We start from the raw sequence: 23,038 nt of genomic DNA on the forward strand, positions 1-23,038 counted from the left end.
GTAGTAGAAATAAATAATAATAAAACTATTTTATCATTATTTATATAAATTCTCTAATTCATTAAATATGATTAATTAATTAATCATATTTATTCTACATCGTGAGGGATACTTCTCAGCATATCGCGACTATCCGATAATACGAATTCACTGCTTAGAATACCAAGAACCTATTCAGTGAGTAGTTACCATACAATCAATTCCTTCTACACTGCAATGTCATGATTAAATACAAGGCATGGAACTTGTGTCAAGCCTATCTTATTTAATTACTTGCTTTCCCATTCACTATGCTTAGTTCTATTTAATGTAAATTAGAAACTCCTTTCTAATTTCATTCACTCTGGCCAGAGATTCCTGAACTAGCATAAGTGGATCAGCATTGAACATTCTCTTCCTACACTGGAAGGGGTAGATCCTTTATTGATCATACACTATCTTCGTGTACAAATTCCTATACCCAGCAGAGTCCTTATAATTGTCCCTTGAGACTAAGAACTAAACCAAAGCATAGTTCAGTGTACACAAGATGACTATGATGACCTCAAGTCTAAGGATACTTGTACAACTATCACTATGTGAACAACTGCTGACACGTGAGTGAACTCCATCAGTTGTTCAGCTGTGTGAGTCATGTTCAGTGAACTTATTCTATAATAAGCACCTACATACTAGCTATAGTGTCACCACACAAATGTCTATGAGAACAGACATCCTTCATAATGAAGCAAGCATAGTATGTACCGATATTTGCGGATTATTAATTACCAGTTAGTAATCCTACGACCAGGAACTATTTAAGTTTAGAGTTATCATCTTTTAGGTCTCATTATTATGATCTCATCACAATCCATAAAAAGCTTTACTCTAAACTGTGGTATATCTTATTTAAACATTTAAATAGATAGAGCCCGCAATAAAAACAAAACAAGTCTTTTATTAATATCAATGAAATCAAAACAGATTACATAAAAGTTATTCCTAAATCCTCATACATGATTGGACTTAGGACATATCTCTTTCAATCTCCCACTTGTACTAAAGCCAATCACTCTGGTATCTAATACCCATCTTATCTTTATGACGATCAAAGTGACTCTGAAAAAGTGGCTTTGTGAGTGGGTCTGCTACGTTGTTATGTGTGTCAACTCTCTCGACGTTGACATCTCCTCTATTTTTAACTCAGATTCACCACCAAAAACAAGAAAAATATCATGAGTCCTTCGCAAGTACTTAAGGATGTTTTTCACTGCTTTCTAGTGGTCTTCACCTGGATTGGACTGATATATGCTCGTCACACTAATTGAATAAGCAATATCAGGCCTTGTACACAACATCGCGTACATGATAGATCCTATTGCTAAAGTATAAGGAATCTTACTCATACGCTCTTTTTCCTCAGGTGTCTTAGGAGACATTTTTTCGGAAATGGACACTCCATGGCTCATCGGTATGAGATCTCTTTTGGAGTTTTCCATGCTAAACCTTTTAAGAACTTTCTGGATGTATGTACCCTGGGTAAGACCTATCATTCTTCTAGATCTATCTCTATAGATCTTCATACCGAGAATGTAGGATGCTTCTCCCAAGTCCTTCATGATGAAGTTCTTTGATAGCCATACTTTGACTGATTGTAGCATCGGTATATCATTTCCTATAAGAAGTATGTCATCCACATACAATACAAGAAATGTTACCGCGCTCCCACTAACCTTCTTGTAGACACATGGTTCATCTATGTTTTTAATAAAACCAAACTCTTTGATTGTCTCATCAAAATGGATGTTCCATCTACGAGAAGCTTGCCTTAAACCATATATGGTTCGCAGCAACTTACACACTAGGTATTCATTTCCCTTGAAAGAAAACCCTCTGGCTGTGTCATATACACTTCCTCCTCAAGTTCCCCATTGAGGAAGGCCGTTTTCACGTCCATTTGCCAGATCTCATAGTCGTAGTAAGCAGCAATCGCAAGCAAAATCCGAATTGATTTTAACAGGGCTACAGGCGAAAATGTTTCATCAAAGTCAATCCTTTGCCTTTGTTTGAATCCTTTTGCCACGAGCCTGGCCTTATAGGTCTCCACCTGGCCATCTGCTCCAATCTTTCTTTTGTATACCCACTTGCACCCAATAGGCTTAACACCTTCAGGCGCCTCAACCAGAGTCCATACTTGGTTGGTATACATAGATTCCATTTCGGATTTCATGGCACTATGCCATTTCTCTGAGTCAACACTACTCATAGCCTCATTATAGGTCACAAGGTCGTCATCATCAATGATTAACAACTCATTGTCATTCTCAATGACAAGGCCATAATACCTCTCATGTTGGCGAGACACTCTCCCTGTCCTACGAATGGGCTGTTCCACAGAAGGTTGTTCAGTCTGAACAGGTGTTTCCACTTGATCCGTAGTAGTTTGTGCTTCTTGAACTTCATCAAGTTCAATTTCGCTCCCACTGTTTCCTTCAAGGATAAACTCCTTTTCCAAGAAGGTAGCATGTCTGGAGACAAACACCCGATGATCGGTGTAAAAGTAATACCCCAAAGTCTCTTTAGGATATCCCACAAAATTACATTTTACGAATCGAGATTCCAGCTTATCTGGGTCAACTTTCTTGACATAAGCTGGACATCCCCAAATCTTAACGTGTTTAAGACTCAGTTTCCTTTCTTTTCATATCTCATATGGTGTTTGAGGAACAGATTTGGAAGGCACCTTATTCAGTAAATATGCTGAGGTTTCCAATACATAACCTCATAGAAATACTGGAAGATTCGCATAGCTCATCATGGATCGAACCATGTCTAACAAAGTTTGATTTCTCCTTTCAGATACCCCATTTAACTGTGGAGTATATGGAGGAGTCCACTGGGAGACTATACCATTTTCTTTGAGATAATCTAGAAACTCTCCATTCAAGTATTCACCACCTCGATCTGATCGAAGAGTTATAATACTGTATTTGGTTTATTTCTCCACTTCATGTTTATATTCTTCGAACTTTTCAAAGGCTTCAGACTTGTGTTTTATCAAATACACATATCCGAATCTAGATCTATCATCTATGAAAGTAATGAAGTACGAAAATCCATCCATGGCTTGCGTAGACATTGGTCCACATACATCTGTGTGTCCCAATCCTAGCAAATCTGCAGCCCTCTCTCCATGTCCACTAAATGGAGATTTGGTCATTTCACCCAATAGACAAGACTCGCATGTAGGATATGATTCAAAATCAAAGGGGTCAAGTAACCCTTCCTTATGCAATGTCCGCAGTCTATTTTCACTAATATGACCTAGCCTACAGTGCCATAAATAGGTCAGATTTTCATCATCTCATTTTCTTTTATTAGTTTGTTCAATCTGAAGTAAATCATGCTCTACGTCACATACATACAGACCATTATTTAAAATGCCACGTCCAAAAAGAACATTATCTCTAAGGATAGAACATTCATTATTCTTAATAATAAATGAAAAACCATCCACATCCAACATAGGAATAGAAACAATATTCCTCACAATAGAGGGAACGTAATAACAATTATTCAAAATAATAGTCTTTCCCGTAGGCATATGTAAACTAAATGATCCTACAGATATGGCCGCAACCCTTGCTCCATTGCCCATACGTAGAATCACCTCATCTTTTTCGAGAGTCCTACTTCCCTTTAGTCCTTGCAATGAATTGCAAATATGAGAACCACAAGCGATATCTAATACCCAAGTAGAAATTTGACCTAGTGACATATTAACTTCGATCATGAACATGCCTAAATCAGAAGCGGTAGTCTTACTACCCTTCTTCTTCTTCAATTCTGCAAGGTAAACCTTGCAGTTCCTCTACCAGTGCCCCAACTTGTTACAGTGAAAACAAACAGCTAAATTAGGACCAGTCAACTTGTGAGCATCTAGTATGCTCCTGAGTGATAGTGCAGAAGATATGACGAATATAGTAAATCTGTAAATGATAAACACATAATAACACTTAGCAAATATTCAATTTCATTTGAAAACACTATATGAATCAGGTCTTTATTCATAAGTGTCTCCCACTAGTTTATCTAATTTATTCAACCCCTAAGTGAAAATTAAGCATTCATAATGCTAGTGGGAATAGGGATCCTACATTCCATCACACAACCTCGACTGTGGCACGAAACGTCATGTGATGTTCAATAGGCAGACAACTCTTGTCAATTACATCTTATGTTATTCCCTAATATAAGTTTAGCCTCTTGGATAATTGAGTCATGGCTGTGGCATGACAAACTCAATATTCTAAGTCAAGTCTAACCCAACATTTTGTACAATTGAATCAGTCTCCAACGGCCCACGGCTGTAGCACGTACTGACCTTTAGATTCTAATTCAATGTACACATCTCTATGTAATAGACAAGCATTTCTTATTTCGAAATCAAAGCCCTCGGCTGTAGCACGAAACGATAATGATTTAAAAATAAGAACCACTTTCTACCATGTTGGAAGGCTATGGCCGACACAAGCCCATTGTGTCATTGGCCAATTACTTCTTGATATTATTTAATTTTAGAGGGATTATATTACGTTACAATCATAATCATATTATAAAGAGATTCTTCCTTTTAAATTAAATATTTCAAATCAATAATCGATAATCAGATGATTCCCAGATCGGGTGGAACATTGTCAAGAGGCGTCACTTAATAACCCTTTCTTACAGATAGAAATCTGTTGTTGACAGAATCACCCTTTCTCTCAATATTGAAAATTCATATTCAATTACGTGTTTCATAAACACAAGAATCTCATGATCGTATTCATAATATTTATTGTTAAGGCAAGAAACGATTCATATTCTAGATTTTCTAAAGCACGCCTTATATTGATTTAAGTTCACCTAAATCTATCATCGCATGGTAAACATAGGCATATATCTCATATATAAAATTAAATAAACAAGTAAATGTAAAGTGCAATAAAGTAAATGTGTTTAGTTATGGCCCCATCCTATGTGATCTTTATCAAGCTCATGATAAAGATCAAGGTCAATCTAATATGGTGATGGAAATAAATACAACTACTTATTACATAAGTCTTCTTCTTTGTTTAGACTTCTTGTATGCCTCATCTTCTTCTTTGTATCACATCCATTGGATAGCCTTCTTGAGTCTTCAATTACATTACATGATTGAAAGTAAAACTAATCTAATGAACTTACAAGAATAACTCGAGTTATATTCGAGATTTATGATTACAAAGATTGACGACATGCAAGTCGTATTTAAAACCAAAACCAAAACCATTACACTAAGGTCAAAAGGCCATAACCATCCACCATGCTCATACAACACATAAAAGCATGTTAAAACACATAATCTGATCTTAACATATCATATTATCCATGATCTAATCATAAAAAGAAAATATGACAAAAATCAGAAAAATCAGAAAAATCAGAATCAAATCAGAAAAACAAGAATCACTGTTTACGGGCAGTAACGACGTCAAACGCCTTACAGACGAGTCGTTGATAGCTTTAGCTATCAGTTTTGTTCTGACGCTCGTTTACCTAAGGAATAGGGTATTCGTTTGCGTAAATCGGACACCAGACCCAGATTTCAGCAAATCTGCAGCAGCCAATTCAGAATCCGTATCTAATATGATTCTCATAATTATAACAAACATAAATCATGTATATATTAGTATATATACAGATTACATAATGATCTTATGATTATACAACTCACATGAATATCATATATTCAAAACCATACATATATAAGCATATTATATCAACATCAAATCATGACGAATCACGTACATGCTCATATATCGAAAACAGTTAAACACATAAACGAATTAAAAACTTTTCGCAAGTAGCTCTGATACCATTGAAGGGTTTTTAGCACATAAACGCAACGAAAATATAAATTTAAATCTTAAAAAAATGAAACCCTCCGCAGGATCCATGCGAAAAATAATATTTAATTCGTAGTTCGGTATGTTTACCTTAAGAAGCTTTATGTTAATGGAAAGATGGAGGTCTTTAATGGCGATCCAAAAATGATGAACGGAGATCCTTAGCAGCTGCTCCTCAAGTGTGAAGCACTCCACCGGTATCCACCAAGAAAACGATGTAATGAAGGAGGAGGAGATTGAGAGAATTAGGGTTTTGTAAATCTTTTTGGTTGAGGCAAAAATAGGGTTTATAATAGTATATTTATAGGTAAAATTTTCAGCGGAAAATTTTCCCATAAAATATTATTATTATTAACCCTTTATTATTCTCACTAATATTTAAAACACCTTTTAATTATTAATCCTTTTTCTAAACACTTTAGAAATAATTCTCTCACTTGATTTAATTTCCAAAAATTAAATTCTTAATTAATAATATTAAGAACTTTTTCTTAATTAATTTATAATCAATTAAATCTCATTTAATCAATTATTAAATTTGCCAATTAATTATTTATTTCATAAATAAATAATTATCATCCATTATTAATTAATTCCTCCACCATTAAACCATTCTCTTTTATGGTGTGACCCTATAGGTTCAATATTAAGCCGGTAGTAGAAATAAATAATAATAAAACTATTTTATCATTATTTATATAAATTCTCTAATTCATTAAATATTATTAATTAATTAATCATATTTATTCTACATCGTGAGGGATACTTCTCAGCATATCGCGACTATCCGATAATACGAATTCACTGCTTAGAATACCAAGAACCTATTCAGTGAGTAGTTACCGTACAATCAATTCCTTCTACACTGCAATGTCACGATTAAATACAAGGCATGGAACTTGTGTCAAGCCTATCTTATTTAATCACTTGCTTTCCCATTCACTATGCTTAGTTCTATTTAATGTAAATTAGAAACTCCTTTCTAATTTCATTCACTCTAGACAGAGATTCCTGAACTAGCATAAGTGGATCAACATTGAACATTCTCTTCCTACACTGGAAGGGGTAGATCCTTTATTGATCATACACTATCTTCGTGTACAAATTCCTATACCCAGTAGAGCCCTTATAATTGTCCCTTGAGACTAAGAACTAAACCAAAGCATAGTTTAGTGTACACAAGATGACTATGATGACCTCAAGTCTAAGGATACTTGTAGAACTATCACTATGTGAACAACTGCTGACACGTGAGTGAACTCCATCAGTTGTTCAGCTGTGTGAGTCATGTTCAGTGAACATATTCTATAATAAGAACCTACATACTAGCTATAGTGTCACCACACAAATGTCTATGAGAACAGACATCCTTCATAATGAAGCAAGCATAGTATGTACCGATCTTTGTGGATTATTAATTACCAGTTAGTAATCCTACGACCAGGAACTATTTAAGTTTAGAGTTATCATCTTTTAGGTCTCATTATTATGATCTCATCACAATCCATAAAAAGCTTTATTCTAAACTGTGGTATATCTTATTTAAACATTTAAATAGATAGAGCCCGCAATAAAAAAAACAAGTCTTTTATTAATATCAATGAAATCAAAACAGATTACATAAAAGTTATTCCTAAATCCTCATACATGATTGGACTTAGGACATATCTCTTTTAAATGTGTCATCGGTTGAACATCTTCCCTAATTGCACGGGCATACGATAAAAGCGTCGCCCAGTGAGTGGGGAAAGGGCGATATCATTAAAGGAAGAGGTAGACCGACTGTTAGAAGTGGGATTGATCAAAGAATCCTTCTACCCCAAGTGGCTCGCAAATCCAGTGCTTGTGAAAAAGTCGAACGGGAAGTGGAGGACGTGTGTAGATTTCACAGATCTCAACAAGGCATGTCCAAAGGATAGTTTCCCGCTCCCACGAATTGATCAGTTGGTTGATGCGATGGCGGGACATGCCTTGCTAAGTTCCATGGATGCATACTCTGGTTACAATCAAATTCCTATATATGGTCCTGATCAGGAGCATACATCCTTCATCACTGATAGGGGGTATACTGCTACATAGGGTGAGGTTAGAATGTATACCGCGGGAGAAGAACAGCAACGCGGATGCCCTGGAAAAAATGGGGTCGCAGTAGGAAGCTGTGTTATTGGGATCTATACCCCTAGAAATCCAAGAGATTCCTAGTATCCCGGTGGAGATGATGCAAGTGGATGAGGCACCCAAGGAAACGTGGATGACGCCCATTCTCGCTTATATCCACAAGAGAATACTCCCCGAGGATAAGTTCAAAGCTCGACGACTCCGCTATTAGGCTACAAGGTATGTGGTGTTCGATGAAGTTCTGTATAAGAGATGCTTCAACCAACCGCTGCTTAGATGTGTTGATGAAGAAGAAGGAAATTACATCTTAAGGAAGGTGCATGAAGGGATTTGTGGTAATCACTCAGGGGGTAACTCGGGGGGTAACTCGTTGGCGATGAAAATTTTACGCCAAGGATACTATTGGCCTACGATGAAAGAAGATGCTGTGAATTTTGTTAAAGTATGCGATCGCTGCCAACGCTTGCAAATTACTCATCTATGCCAGCGACACTCTTGACGCCTATGGTAAGCCCGTGGCCATTTGCCATGTGGGGAATAGATCTTATTGGAGAATTTCCTAAGGCTAAAGGGGATGTCAAGTATGCAGTGGTTGCGGTTGATTACTTTACTAAATGGGCAGAAGCAATGTCGTTGGCAGCTATCACCGTAAAGAAAATCAGAGACTTTGTTTTCAATTCCATCATGTGCAGGTTTGGGATCCCTTACAAACTTGTGTCTGACAACGGAAAGCAGTTTGACAGCAAAGAATTACGACAACTGGGTGAGGATCTGAAAATTAAAAAGAAGTTTGCAGCGGTCTATCATCTTCAAAGCAATGGGAAGACAGAGGCCATGAATAAAATAATAAAACACACCCTCAAGACCAAACTGGAAGAACGCAAAGGGAATTGGCCTGAAGAACTTCCAAAAGTGATGTGGTCTTACAACACTACTCCAAGGTCTACCACGGGAGAAACTCCGTTTATGCTGACTTACGGATACGAAGCTATGGTCCCTGTGGAGGTTGGTTCAGGGTTGCTTCATAGAGATCGTTACGCGGAGGAAGATGCAGAGGTTAATCAAAGACTTTATTTGGATCTTTTGGAAGAAACAAAGGAAAGTTCCTAGTTGAGGCTTGTGGCATATGAACAACGTGCTGCAAGGTATTACAACAAGAAGGTAAAGGGACAACTGCTGAAGGTAGGGGATTTGGTGCTTAGAAAGGTGATGCTAAGCACAAAGAATCCCCAGCATGGAGTGTTTGGAGCTAATTGGGAAGGACCATACAAGATCAGAGCAATCTTGTGGAAAGGGACTTATCACCTTGAAGATTTGGAAGGAAAGTTGGTTCCGCGGACATGGAATGCGGAACATCTCTGAAAGTATTATTAGTAAGGCGCGGCTTTGGCCCCTTACGTATCTTTTTTATATATACTTAGGGTTGTGCCCAGATTATAGACTAGAAGCAATAAAATTCCTCCTAACCTAGGGGGTAATGCATGTACTACTTACTTTGGAACTAGTTGAAGGATCATTTCTTCGAATAAATTCCCCACAGAGCATAGTAGTCGTGCGACTGGTGCACTTTTGACACCAGAGCACATTATTAATAAAAACTTTAAAATTTTCCAAAGGATATTTACTTGTTTTGCTTGGCCATATGACGCGTCCTAACCACAGGACACGCCCTGAGAAGTAGTTTTATACATTTGTTTGTGGAGATAATGATTGATAAAGGGAACAATAGAACTCAAGTAAAAATGGAACTAAGACGCGTCTTGTGTCTAAGGACGCGCCCAACTAATCTTGGTTGATGCTCCTCTAATTTTACGCTCATTTAATTCTGTACTCCATGACTGAAAGCAAGGACACGTCCTTATTGAAGACGTGTTCGGCCTGATATGTTAAAAATACTATCTTAAAAAATGAAAGGTAGAAGCGTCAAAGTACTAGAACGCGCCCATTTATATTGTAATTTGCCTAAATATAAAATACAACATGATATCATGATTGGGAAGAATATACTATCCAAATAATTCAAGATAGTCTAATTAAATAGAGATGCGTCCAAATAATGAAGAGGCGCCATGTAAGGACGTCTGTTTAGCTTGTGATAATAAAGGAAATAACAACAAGATTTAAAAGGCGACGCGTCCTTAGTATAGGACGCGCCCATATTTATGACAAAACAAGATTAAGAAAATAAAAGGATGCATATGGAGGTAATTAAGAAAGGGAAAGCCTTATGAAAAGTACAAGCAAATAAAAACTAGGAAACAACAGGTTATAAGTTTACAACTTGCAATGCTTAAAAAAGGCCTGCACCCTTGGGATAGTTTAGAATAAATTCACAAACAAGAATGAAGACGTGTCCTAGGCAGGGGGCGCGTCCTGAGACTTGTCCTGGTTGTTTGGTAGAGGAGGCTGAGTATTAAGTGGAGAAGGCGCAGGGGACACATCATCCTCTTCCAGGCCAAGGATGATCCTTTTTTTTATGGAATCTGCAGCCCTGATTCTGAAATCATTTACCCATTTATGGGTGTCTTCATCGAACTTGGAAAAAGTGTACCCTGGGTCATTGGCTATGAACCCAGAACACCACTCTTCAAAACCGGCTACAAAACCATTTTGATACACTAATTTCTTCTCTTCTTTCCAGCCATGCAGTCTGTCATCATTCAGAGTGTCAAGCTCCAGTTGCATGGTGGAATTCAGAGAGATTACATCCTCCATAGCCTTCTCCATAGAGGTGACATTGCCTTCCAGCACCGCATTTTCACCCTCAAGACGCATCCTATCCTCCTGCAACCGCTTGATCTCGGCATCTTTCTCCTAGATGAGCAATACAGTGTTCTTTTCCAGAAGCTTGATCTTGTCTTCAACCTGGCTTTTATCAGTATCAGTGACAGCAAGACGCGCCCTGAGCCTAGCAGCCATATTAGCACTTTGCCTAACATGCAGATGGAGCTCGGCTGCGGCTCTCACCATGGCTTGCTTTGTTTGCTCTTCTAACCTGAAAGTCCAGCCTCAAGCTTCATCTTCAGAGAAGTCACCAGCTGAGGACGTGCTCAGATATCTGTGAATGAAGGATTGATCGTCTGGCAATGTTTTCTGACGCTTGGAGGGCGCGTCCTCCTTAGCAGGGATGTTTAACACTGTAGTTTCAACGATTTTTGGTGGAGGGGAAGGAGTCACAACAGGAGTAGGATTCTAAGCCTTTGGATTAGACTTTGCAGGGGCCTGCTTCCTGGCTCTCAATTTTTTGGTGGCCCCAATAGCGAATCCTTTTGGAAGAGAAGTCATATATGTGACATAAAATATGGTAAGAAATATTGGACATGGACGCGCCAAGTTAATAAGACGCGCCCTAGAGAATATGACGGCAATAATGAAATGATAAAATGCGCACAATGGTGTTATATAAAAAGAAAGACTAGACGGGTCCTAATAGTTAGACGCGCCATGAGCTAACTGTACAGAATTGTCAATGCATGTGCATATGCCATGTAAGATGCATATAAAGGCATAAAGATACATGCATATATGTCAGACAAGGCGACGGTGACGCGTCCTAACAATATAACTCATCCTATTTAAAGGACACATCAACTATAACATGGACTATGAAGAAAGTATAAGTGACAAACTAATAATATCAGTCCCAAATATTATAAGATGACGCGCCCTAGGACTAAGGCCCGTCCAAAGCCAAAAACAAGGATGTGGGAAACGTCTACAAATCAGATTAAGTTAAAGTTATGCGTGTAAAAAAATGGGCAAACATGTGCATGACACGTCATAGACATATGACGCGTCCTAAGTATTTCGGTGAGTTGGTACTTCAAAATGAGAAGCTAATTCTGTAGCTTTGGACGCATCCAAAGACAAATGACTCGTCCTCTCTCATATATTATTAGATATATTTGTGATGTCATGACTAATATGATTTGTGTTTAGTTTTCAGATCTTACTTAACATGACAAATCAGTACCTAACTGGAAATCAACACTTATACTGAAGACGGAACTTAAGATATCAGAACTTAAGTTATCAGAAGATATTTATCAGGAGATAATATCAGGACTTACGGTGACTTTCAGATAAGGAAGGCGGCTGATTGAAAGGAAAGAAGGTCGAGACTAAGACAGTAAGAAATATGCATGGAGAAGAATTCTATGAAGAATAGAATACTTGGAAGAGAAGATATCTGATTGATATATTTTAGGAAGAAGAATTATATTCAATATCAATTAGAACTTATCTTGTAACTGTGTAGTATATAAACACAGACATAAGGTTTACACTATATGTGTTATCTTAATTGAAGTTATTATTCTTTGTAACCCTAGCAGCTCTCGTGATAATTTGTTCATCACTGAGAGAGGACAGTTCCATATTGTAACAGAGTTTATTGTGTTGAATAAAATCTATGTTCTGTTACTTGTGTTCTTTAATTCGATTTGATTGTAGTAAACACTGTATTCAACCCCCTTCTACAGTGTGTGTGACCTAACAAGTGGTATCAGAGCAGATCTGTTAACACACATACAGTTTAAGATCCAAAAACAATCATGTCTGAAACAGAAACTCCAACCAAGCCCAGCAAAACTGAAGAACCTCCAAAAACCATAACCCATAGTCGATATGAGACTATAAGAGTTCCCATGTTGAAACCTTCTGAGTATCCCATATGGAAAGTGAAGATGGCTATGTTTCTGGAAGCTACAGATCCAGAATATCTAGACAGGATTAATGAAGGACCACATATGCCAACCAAACTCTTTGTGGAAGTTGCAGGTGTACCAAAGGAGAAAAGTGATTACACTGCTGAAGATATCTCATCGATTGCAAAGGATGCAAAGGTAAGACACTTGTTGCATAGTGCCCTTGATAATGTCATGTCAAACATGGTAATTCAATGCAAGACTGCAAAAGAGATATGGGATGCTTTGGAAATAAGGTGTCAGGGAACTGATTCAATCAAGAAAAACAGGAAGACTATACTCACTCAAGAGTATGAGCACTTTGACTCAAAGCCTGATGAGTCATTAACTGATTTATATGACAGATTTGTCAAACTCTTGAATGACTTGTCACTAATAGACAAGGAATATGATATAGAAGATTCAAATCTTAAATTCCTGTTAGCTCTTCCTGAAAGATGGGATTTAAAGGCCACAATAATAAGAGACAACTATAATCTTGAAGAAATAACTCTTGATGAAATTTATGAGATGCTCAAGACTCATGAACTTGAGATGGAACAAAGAAGTAAGAGGAATGGAAGAAAGTCAAGGACAATTGCTTTTGTGGATGAGGAGGAAATTCCCAAAGAAGCTGCCTCAAGGAAAGGCAAGGGAAAGGCTCTCATCACAAAGTCTGATACAGAGTCATCAAGTTCTGATAGTGATCATGACTCAGAAACTGAAAGTATACCTGAGATGGACCCTGATGAAGAGATGATGAAGCTGTGCGCTCTTACGGTGAAAGGAATTACAAAGATTGCATACAGGAAATTCAGGAGAGGAAAAAAGTCTTTCAGGAAGGGTGCAATTTCTGATAAGAAAGGTTTCAGAAAATCTGAAGGCAAAGGAGGAAAGTCTGACAAAGGAGATTACTCAAATGTTAAATGCTACAACTGTGGTGAGAAAGGCCACATATCTCCTGATTGTAGAAAAGGGAAAAGTGACAAAGGCAAGGCTCTTATCACAAAGAAGAAAAGCTGGTCAGATGCTTCAGATTCTGAGGATGAGGAAAATTATGCCTTGATGGCAAATGCTGATAGCAGTTCTGATACTGCTGACATAAAGGTACCTCAAACTACTTATGCCTTTCATACTGATGATATTACTGAGTTGAGAAGATATCTTAAAACCATGTTCTTTAGTTATAAAGATCAAACTTTAACATGTGAAAGATTAACTTCTGAAAATCTTGCTTATAAAAAGAGGAATGATTATTTAGAAAAAGAGTTAGTCATGTTCCATCAAACTCAGAAAGATAGAGATGATGCCTTTTATGTTAGGGATGAAGTGCTAAAAATGAATGAATCTCTAAAAACTGAGTTAGAAAAGGAAAGAGAGATTATCAGAACTTGGACTAACTCAACTCAGGATATTCTTAGTAGTGGAAACTGGAAAGAGGGCTTAGGTTATGGAGATGATAAGAATAGTAAAGAAACTGTAGAAACTGAGCCTATAGTTGTTAAACAAAAACCAAAGGTAAATCCTGTTAAGTTTTTAACTGCAAAGTCTGATATTGAGAAATCAGAAAATAAGGAGAAATTAACTTCTGACAAACCTAAACAGGATAAGCCAACTAAAGTTAACATAGGCTTAATGACTAAGAAGCGGCTTAAGCATAAGCTGATACAGGTTAAAAATGTAACCAAGGTAAAGCCACCTAGGAAAAATAGGAATGGAAAGGAAGGTGTGAACAAAAGTAACAATTATAAGCCTGTTCCTAATGCTCCTAGAAAAACATGTCATAACTGTGGAAATTCTAACCATCTGGCTTCTTTTTACAGGAAGAATAAGAACATAAACTCCTTACCCTTAAAGTGAGGAGCTAAGAGTCAGTCTGTTAGATATAAGCCACAAAATCCTTGTTTTCATTATGGTAGTTTATGGCATTCCATTTATAATTGTAACGAATATCATAGTTTGTACTATGATTATTATCAAATAAAACATTCTTTAAAGAAAGTTAGCATTATTCCTTCTAGTGTAAGTTCTGATGCAAAGTCTGATATTGCAAATTCTGATAAGAAAACTGTTAACATAAACTCTGATACTAAATCCGCTGCAAATGTTAACAAACTTAATAAGGCCAAAGGATCCAAGCAAGTCTGGGTCCTTAAAACTAATCATTAGTGGTCTTTGTGATTGCAGGGCAACATGAAGAACATCTTAGTTCTGGACAGTGGATGTTCAGGACATATGACTGGAAATAAAGCCTTGCTATCAGACTTTGTGGAGAAAGCTGGCCTAGGTGTTTCTTATGAAGATGGCAATATGGGAAAAACTCTGGGATATGGAAATATCAATCTTGGGAATGTCATCATTGAAAAAGTAGCTCTAGTCTCAGGACTTAAACATAATCTGCTGAGTGTGAGTCAAATCTGTGACAGTGGTTATCATGTGGATTTCTTTGAAGAATACTATAAAGTTGTAAGCAAATCTATAGGCAAAGTTGTTCTGAAAGGATACAGGCATGGTAACATTTATGAAGCCAAGCTTTTCAACAAGTACTGATGGTTATGCAATCTTTCTGTTAAGTAGAGCATCAATTGAAGAAAGCTGGAATTGGCACAAGAAACTCTCTCATTTAAATTTCAACAAATGAGGTTAAAATGCTCGTATCCTTGAGGTTGTCTTCCGTGATCATATCCTTGAGGTTAAAATGCTCCTCAGTATATCTTAATACTTTCCCTGCCCTCTTCTTCTTTTTTCCTTTTAGTTCTCTTTGGGTTCTTTTGTCTAGAAGAAAAGAAAAGGAAAGTAAGTAATACGACGATGTGTGAAAAGAATAAGACGCGTCATGGGTATAGGACGCGTCCATACGGTGAAACTTACTTGGCTCAAGGTTAAAACAGACACGGGCTCATTTTGCATAAAAAATGTAGAAGAACGGCTCCTTCCAGTCTCGTTCATGGCTGATCTTCCCCTCGTTAAATCCTTTATTATTTAGCCATTTGTTGACTACAAGAAAATGATAGCCTGGGATGGATTTTCTGATACTATAGAAAAAGCTGAACTCCTTTATGGAGGGCGCACCCAGTCCAAGGTTGTGGTACATCATATACAAATCCCAAGCTAATTTTTAGGAATTAGGAGATAGTTGTACAGGGGCAACGTCATACCATCTCAAAATCTTCTTGATGAATGGGTGTAAGGGCGCGCCCACGCCTAGAGAGATTAATTTTGGTGTAAGCACCATTCTGAGGATCCTTTGATTTCCAATGTTAAAGATGTGTGGCCTCATTGTTCGAAGAGGGCGCGCCCAGATGCCCTCCATATCATAATACTTCATGAACCACTGGATCTCCAAGTTAGTCACAGTGAAGTCAAGAGTTACACAAGCTAGCTTGTTCTCCTTTTTCCTTCGAGCATTTTTCTCTGCTTCTGTTAGGGTATCAAGCTCTGTCCAGTCACAATCCACTTCAACATCTGAGGGTTCCCAGTGTTCTAGGGGAGGATCGGATTTTTGAGGAGACACAAGATATTTTTCAGGGTCAGGAACCCTCTTCTCAAATTCACTTACGCTAAGAGGGGACGCGTCCTGAGAGGGTGACGCATCCTGAGCAGGAGACGCATCCTTGTCAGAAACAATCACGCGTGAGGGCTGTTGGCTGGTTGTGGGGACAATTTCATCATCAGACCAATCTTCGATGGCTGACCTAGTGTTGAGAATTGTAGTTCTTTTTAATTTAATCTTTTCTTTTTCGTTCTAGAGCTTATAGGGACGTGATCCATAGAATCAGAACCAGAATATGACATTATCGAGGTTTTGATTTGAGGAGTTCAAAGATGCGTATTTCTACTCCAAGAAAGGAATTTGTCCTATGAAGTTCTGGGAGCTCAGGTGTGAAAGAAATAGAAGGTGGGGAGTAAATCCCAAGGCATTTGTTGACAACCTTGAACGGGTGGAAAGGAGAAGATGAAGACGCGTCCTCCAGTTGAAACAAGAAGGAAGAAAATTTTGAGGACACGTCCATGTTTATAAAAGAAACTGAAAATATGTAAAGCAAGGGAAAAGAGAAGGTGTCGTGAAGGCGCGTCCTAAAATTCTATCGAAGAAAACATACTAAGATGACGCATCCTAGGTGGACAGTGCGTCTAAACAACGTTTGGTTGAGAACTCGAAATGGTGATAAAAATAAGTAGGACGCACCCTGACGGGAAGACGCGTCCAAAATGGTTAAATGCAATGGAATTTTAATCGGCTATAATCAATTTGGGGGAAATTCAATGAAACCCTAAAAACACTTAAATGGAAATCAAAAGAAAGCAAAACATGATATTTTGGCCTATACATACAACTATACATACAGAAGGAAAAGAAGAACAATTGTGTGAAAAAAGAGGATACAAACGGTTTCTTACTTACTGTGAGATGTTCAATCGATAAAATGAAGAAATGAAAAGGAATTTACGTACCTTGAGACTTGGGGGTTCTATTGATTGTAAAAACTTGAAGAATGGCCGGTTGAATCGTCGGAATAGTGGATCTCAAGCTTCAAGGCGGTAATGGCGGTTTTAGAGAGAGAGAAAGAGTAAAGTAAGATTGTGGGTTGGTGAGAGGTATTTATAGAAGAGAATGATGCTGACGTGTATACCAGCTGTCACGCAACGGTCGATATTGAATGTCTGAAGGTTTGACGCGTTCAGGAAACAGGTGGCGTCCACATGTATTACAAATGGGTCAATCCAAATATTGCTTATGGTTTTAAGTAAATTTCCAATTTTGTTTTCAACTGCAAATAGAATTTGGGGGGTAGTTGTTATACCCAAAATTTGGCATTTGATTGACGCGGGTCAAATGCGGACTAATTACGGTCAAACTCGGTATTGCGTTGTAGAAGGTGAGGTCGCTTCAAGGCATACAGGACGCACCCGACTTTGAGGGTGTGTTTTGTGAAGGATGACTTTATGATAAGAAAGCTTGAAGGGACATGATTAGGGCATAACACGTCTAGGCGTAGTGGACGTGTCCACCATGGTGAAAGTATCTGGCAATTGTGGTTTTTTGGCAATAGAAGATGGAGGACACGCCTAGGACGCGTCCTGTCACTGTGGAATGCTGTGAGAGGGGGTTGTTGAGGACACAATACATGCTTCATAAGGGTGAGGACGCGCCCAGGGTCTGAGGATGCGTCATGTGTTTGGTTAATACACTCTCAATGGTGACCTCAGGGCAAAAGTATGCATGAAAAGGAGCAATGAATGACTATCTTTACTAACATATTTGTGTAGGTACTCTTAGAAGAATTCCCTCCTTGAGACGGTCAAGGAGGGGATGACCGTGAAAAGCTTGAAGGCCTCCAGGGGTATGCCTGATGATTGAAGGCCTCCTTCTGTATTCAAGAGGTGTCCTCGTTGGGGATGCGGGGTTAACTTTGGTGTGTGCTTTGGGAGCTATGTTCTTGTATTCAACGGGTGTCCTCGTTGGAGAACTTTGGAGTCATCCTGCACTTTGCACCCAAGAGCTTGGGATCACCTGTCCTGTTATCTGGTGGGTTATCCTCATTCGGGGGACTGGGATGCGTCCGACACTTGGGGTGAACCATGGCTATACCTGCGTCCGTAAATCAAGGGAGATAGCTGTAACGGAGTATTATCTTTGCGCAGGGAGATGTACTATCCGTGAAGTCCTACGATTACGGACGATCCTTGGGCCTTCGCGGTTGGGCCTCATAGTTGGACATTCCTAAAACTAGTGGAAGATGGATTCTGGATGGGCTTCTACCGGGCCTAGGAATAAGAAGTCTAAACCCATTAGATTTCTTGTTCCACAAGAACTACGTCAGGCTTGATCCCTATATAAAGGGTACGTAGGCACATTGAGAGGGGTAAGAAGTTGAGAGCTGATAAGGGAGCCACCACTTACTCTGATCGATCTCAGCCTAAAACAACCACAAACCACCATACACCGCTTGATTTTCCGGCGAAGAACCACCGTCATAGATCTTAATTCCGGCGAAAAACCTCAATCTTTGTTGTTACCAGATTCTTCCCTCGACACTAAATTTGTATCTAATATTAAAAGTTTTATTCAATACAAACCCATGCACTAAAACATACTTCAAGATATATATCATATTAACCCAAAAACATCTAGTTGTTAAGATACCTCTTCTCCTGAAATTCGAAAATGGTTATAGCAGAATCGGTAACACAACTCAGCAAAACATAACAATCAGATTATAAACAGACAACTTCAATATAACATCAATAAACCAATGAGAATAACATATAGAACTTCATAAAAAAGATGATGATGATGATGATGATGATGATGATGATGATGATGATGATGATGATGATGATGAAACAGCAGTATGAAATATAGGATTTTGCCAAGAGATGAAGATTTAAATTCAAGGTTAATTATTTAGCAAAAAAATTTCATTAATGTTCTCTTCTGCATTTTGTTAGCCATTCCTTATCAATATAACGTTATATAACGTTAGTCAAATAACATCATTTACATATCCAATAGAATAGAACCGAAGAGTAAAAAACAATGCGGGTTGAAATAAGAACGTCGGGAAACTGGTAAAAACAAATGGAAAAGAAAGTCTAAGCCTATTTCAATTTGAGTTACCTGATGCCCCATAACTACAGGTGCATTTTGCAGAATAAAATGAAGATAATTATCTTCGCTTCTCAATGCTTGTGACAATTCTTTACCGGAGGTGACTGACTTTCTAGATTTTGTATTCTTTCCTGCAACTTCTCCTGGGCTATTTGCTCTCTCTGCAAGCTTGCATCTAACAATTTTTCTAGATGCATAGCTCGTTCCTTCCAAAATGTGACATTATCACACTCGGCCTCTACTTCTAGTATTTGATCATGAACTGCGCCATCATTTCTCCTCCAAGGAACTTCTTGCCAAATATCATAAGTTCCGTCCAGTATAACCACTGGACGTTGATTTTCACTATGTATTAGTTCTTCAGATTGATGTTCTTTAATCATTTCTAATCTCTCGAGCTCGGCTTTCTTCTGTTGCTTACTAAGGGAATCAAGCTCTTCTCTCAGAAGCCGTACAACATTAGCCTGTTTATACTCCCAGTTTTTTATATGTGTGGAGCCTTTCTCACTATAAGTAGTGAGCTCATGAAGATGATTTAAATCAGCTGATGTAGGATTCTCATTAAGCTGAAGATGCTCAAACAGATCTTCATCAGCTCCTGGATTTTCTAATTTAAATTGTTTACCTATATCATTAATATCTTCGGGCCACGCTAAAGATAGGACTTCCATATCCATTTCTTTACTGTGATCATTCTCCATTTTAGGATCCATAAAAGTAATATCACCTCTCGCTTTCCCCACAAAGAGTTCCTAATCAGGTACATGCCTTCAAAAGAATATAGCGGATAATTCAGAGCATACTTAACTCTAATGAAAATGGTAAATAAACAAAATTATGTGTCACAGTGTCAGCATATCCGAAAAGCATCAAATGTGTTTAAAGGGGACTCTCAGGAGTCATTTGTTAACTCCTGTACTGGACGAGTTAAGATTGTTTGTATGTTTAGTTATTTTTTTGGACGAGGCAAATTTTCCTCTGGATGACATAGGTTTAAATTTTACTCTGAATCATACCACATTTGTGTTATGGTTTGCTTGTCCATGTTTCTTAGGAAAAAAATGACTAATATGTATTTTATATTAATTTTATATTTTATTATTATTATCCTTTTATATCCATTTGACATAATTATATTTTATAAATCTCATATGAAAAATAATTTATTGTAATTAAATAAATACTCCCCCGTCCCTAAATATATGTCCATTTTGATTTTTGACTGGTCAACTTGACCAATTTTTAACTGAATTTACACCTATTATATAATTGACAAAAATAATTAAAATAATATCATTGGAAAGTACATTTAGTCTATTTTAAAATATAACTTGCATATTTGAAAAATAATTAATCAATAATTTTTTATATTAATTCAAAAATTGGTCAATTAGACTTCTAGAAAAATAAAATGGACATGTAAATAGAGACGGAGGGGTAACAAAAATTATTGAGTTTATAGGATTGTACCTTTCTTTAAAATGTTATGATTACGTATAAACTTGATAAAAAAATATTTTATACTTCTTCTAGAAAATATGAAAAAATTTGACATGACATTTTATTAATAACTTAAAAAAATACATTGTTCAGAAAAAAAATATTTTTTTATCAAACGACATTACTCATCCAGTATTCAGATAATCAATCATCCAGCAATTTTATTCATCCAGAAAAGATGGTTCAGATTTAACAAATGACCCCTTAGATACGGAGATGCACGTTCCATCAATTTTCTTCCATTTAATCTGTAGGAGTGCCAAAAATTCTTTAAAATAACGAAAAGGTTTGCATTGCAACGACTCAGTATACTTATTTCAATGACTAGGATTTGCAATTCAACGAGTTCTCGACAACTTTTTACCCGTTTATCTCGGGGTCGTTTGGTTGAGATTTTTCCTATATCAGGTAGGGTTTTGGTCATTCCAAACCAATACCTGATATTTGGTTCTGAAATTCAATCCTCTGAATCTATATCTCAAACTCTTATGGATTTTTGATACCATAATTGAGAGCTGCATATGAAACACGGGTATGAGAAATTAAATATATTTTTTATTTTGTAAATTAAATATATTCATTCCACCACTTAACCAAACACGAAATATCAAGAATGATAATTCAACTCTATACCACCTTAACCCGATTTTTCATTCCAACCCCACAACATTTCACAAACCAAACGAGCCTAGCATGTTTATAACTTAAAGTTTTGAAATTTGAAGAATATGCTTAAATTATCATTAAAAAAAGAAAGATATTAATATTCATATATTGTTTATCCAAGTCTTAACTTTTTGTGCGTGTTACAGAGAAAAGTGCAAATATTTTGTAAAGGTACCACATGTTATAAGTAGTTAGTATTCGTTTATGTCTTAATACATTATTACTTCGGTATTATGTATCTTTTCGTATTGTGTACGTAAAGTCCTGAAAAATCAACTTATTTAAGATCATGTATTTTCGTATTCGTGTAACTTCGCTTTCGTATAAAATTGAATATTAATATAACTAAATAAATAAATATAAATATTGAATTTTTAGGTAAAAATAGACAAAATTATATGAAATATATATATTTAAATCATTTATACTTACAACATTATAAAGTTATGCATTACTTTTAAAGTATACACTATAAATATGCATATTTATTTTTACATTTATTTAATTTAAATATACATATTTATAATAAATATTAATATTTAATTATAAATATAAATATATTTATTTCGTGTACCTGATGTCTAGTCGTGTACCCAAAAAATAAAAACAAAACTGCCACAACATGTTAGTCGTGTAACTCGTGTCGTGTACCTTTCTGTGTCGGCAAAAAATTAAAATAAAATTTAATAAAATTAAATTTAAATTTGTGAAAATAAAATAACAATCAAAGTGCATAAAATATTTTTATTACAAAATGAAAATTAACTTCATAAAGAAATAAAACAAGTACATATATGACATAAATATTTTTAAATATTTTCTAGCAAGCTATTAGATTTTAGAGAGTAAAAATTTATCTAAAAAAATATATTATACATTTAATATTTTATTTATATGTACGGTTGTTTAAATATATATAAACCCATTGTTTAATTCATTTTATATCTAAATTAACTTATTTCATAATATATTTATCTATATCAAAAATAGATATAATTTAAAGATAAAGTAGTTACCTAAAAATTGAATAATTACATGAATGATGCATGTGTAATATTGTATATGTTGTTATAAAAAAAAGAAGGTTTGCAGGTATTGCGTGAGCCGTAGGGTTTACCCGATACGCATCCGAATGATAGCAGCTGCGAGTTACCTATAATAATAAAAAAGAATTAGGTAGCGAAAATAATTAACATTAAAGAAGTCATTGAATAGTATTGAATTTACTAGTACTTAGACTTGGAGTTTAGTGCATAGGCATTATCAAAGAAGGCCTCGGATACAATTTTCAATACAAGTATTTATTTCTATTTTTATGATTTTTATAATAGTATTTCTAAAATTTAGTAACTTTTTTAAAATAACAATTAAATAAATTATTCGGTCTTTCTAATGTGTGACCAAGAGCACACAATAAGTACCAACTCTCATGAGTTTGGTGCATTTTGATTGGTGGAGTTCTTGTAAATGCAGGGGTTCATCAATATTTATGATTAGAGTACCGATCAAAATGCACAAAACTCATGAAATTTAGTGCTTATTGTATA

At 36.4% G+C, this 23,038-nt stretch overlaps 1 pseudogene; it reads right to left on the minus strand.

Moving 5' to 3' along the window:
• LOC141670836 (histidine kinase 5-like) overlaps positions 1-20,026 on the minus strand; it is a 65,646-nt pseudogene extending 45,620 nt beyond the window's left edge.
• Between the last annotated feature and the right edge of the window lie 3,012 nt (positions 20,027-23,038).

The sequence above is a fragment of the Apium graveolens genome, chromosome 7 (assembly GCF_009905375.1).
Source record: "Apium graveolens cultivar Ventura chromosome 7, ASM990537v1, whole genome shotgun sequence".
Lineage (NCBI taxonomy): Eukaryota > Viridiplantae > Streptophyta > Magnoliopsida > Apiales > Apiaceae > Apium > Apium graveolens.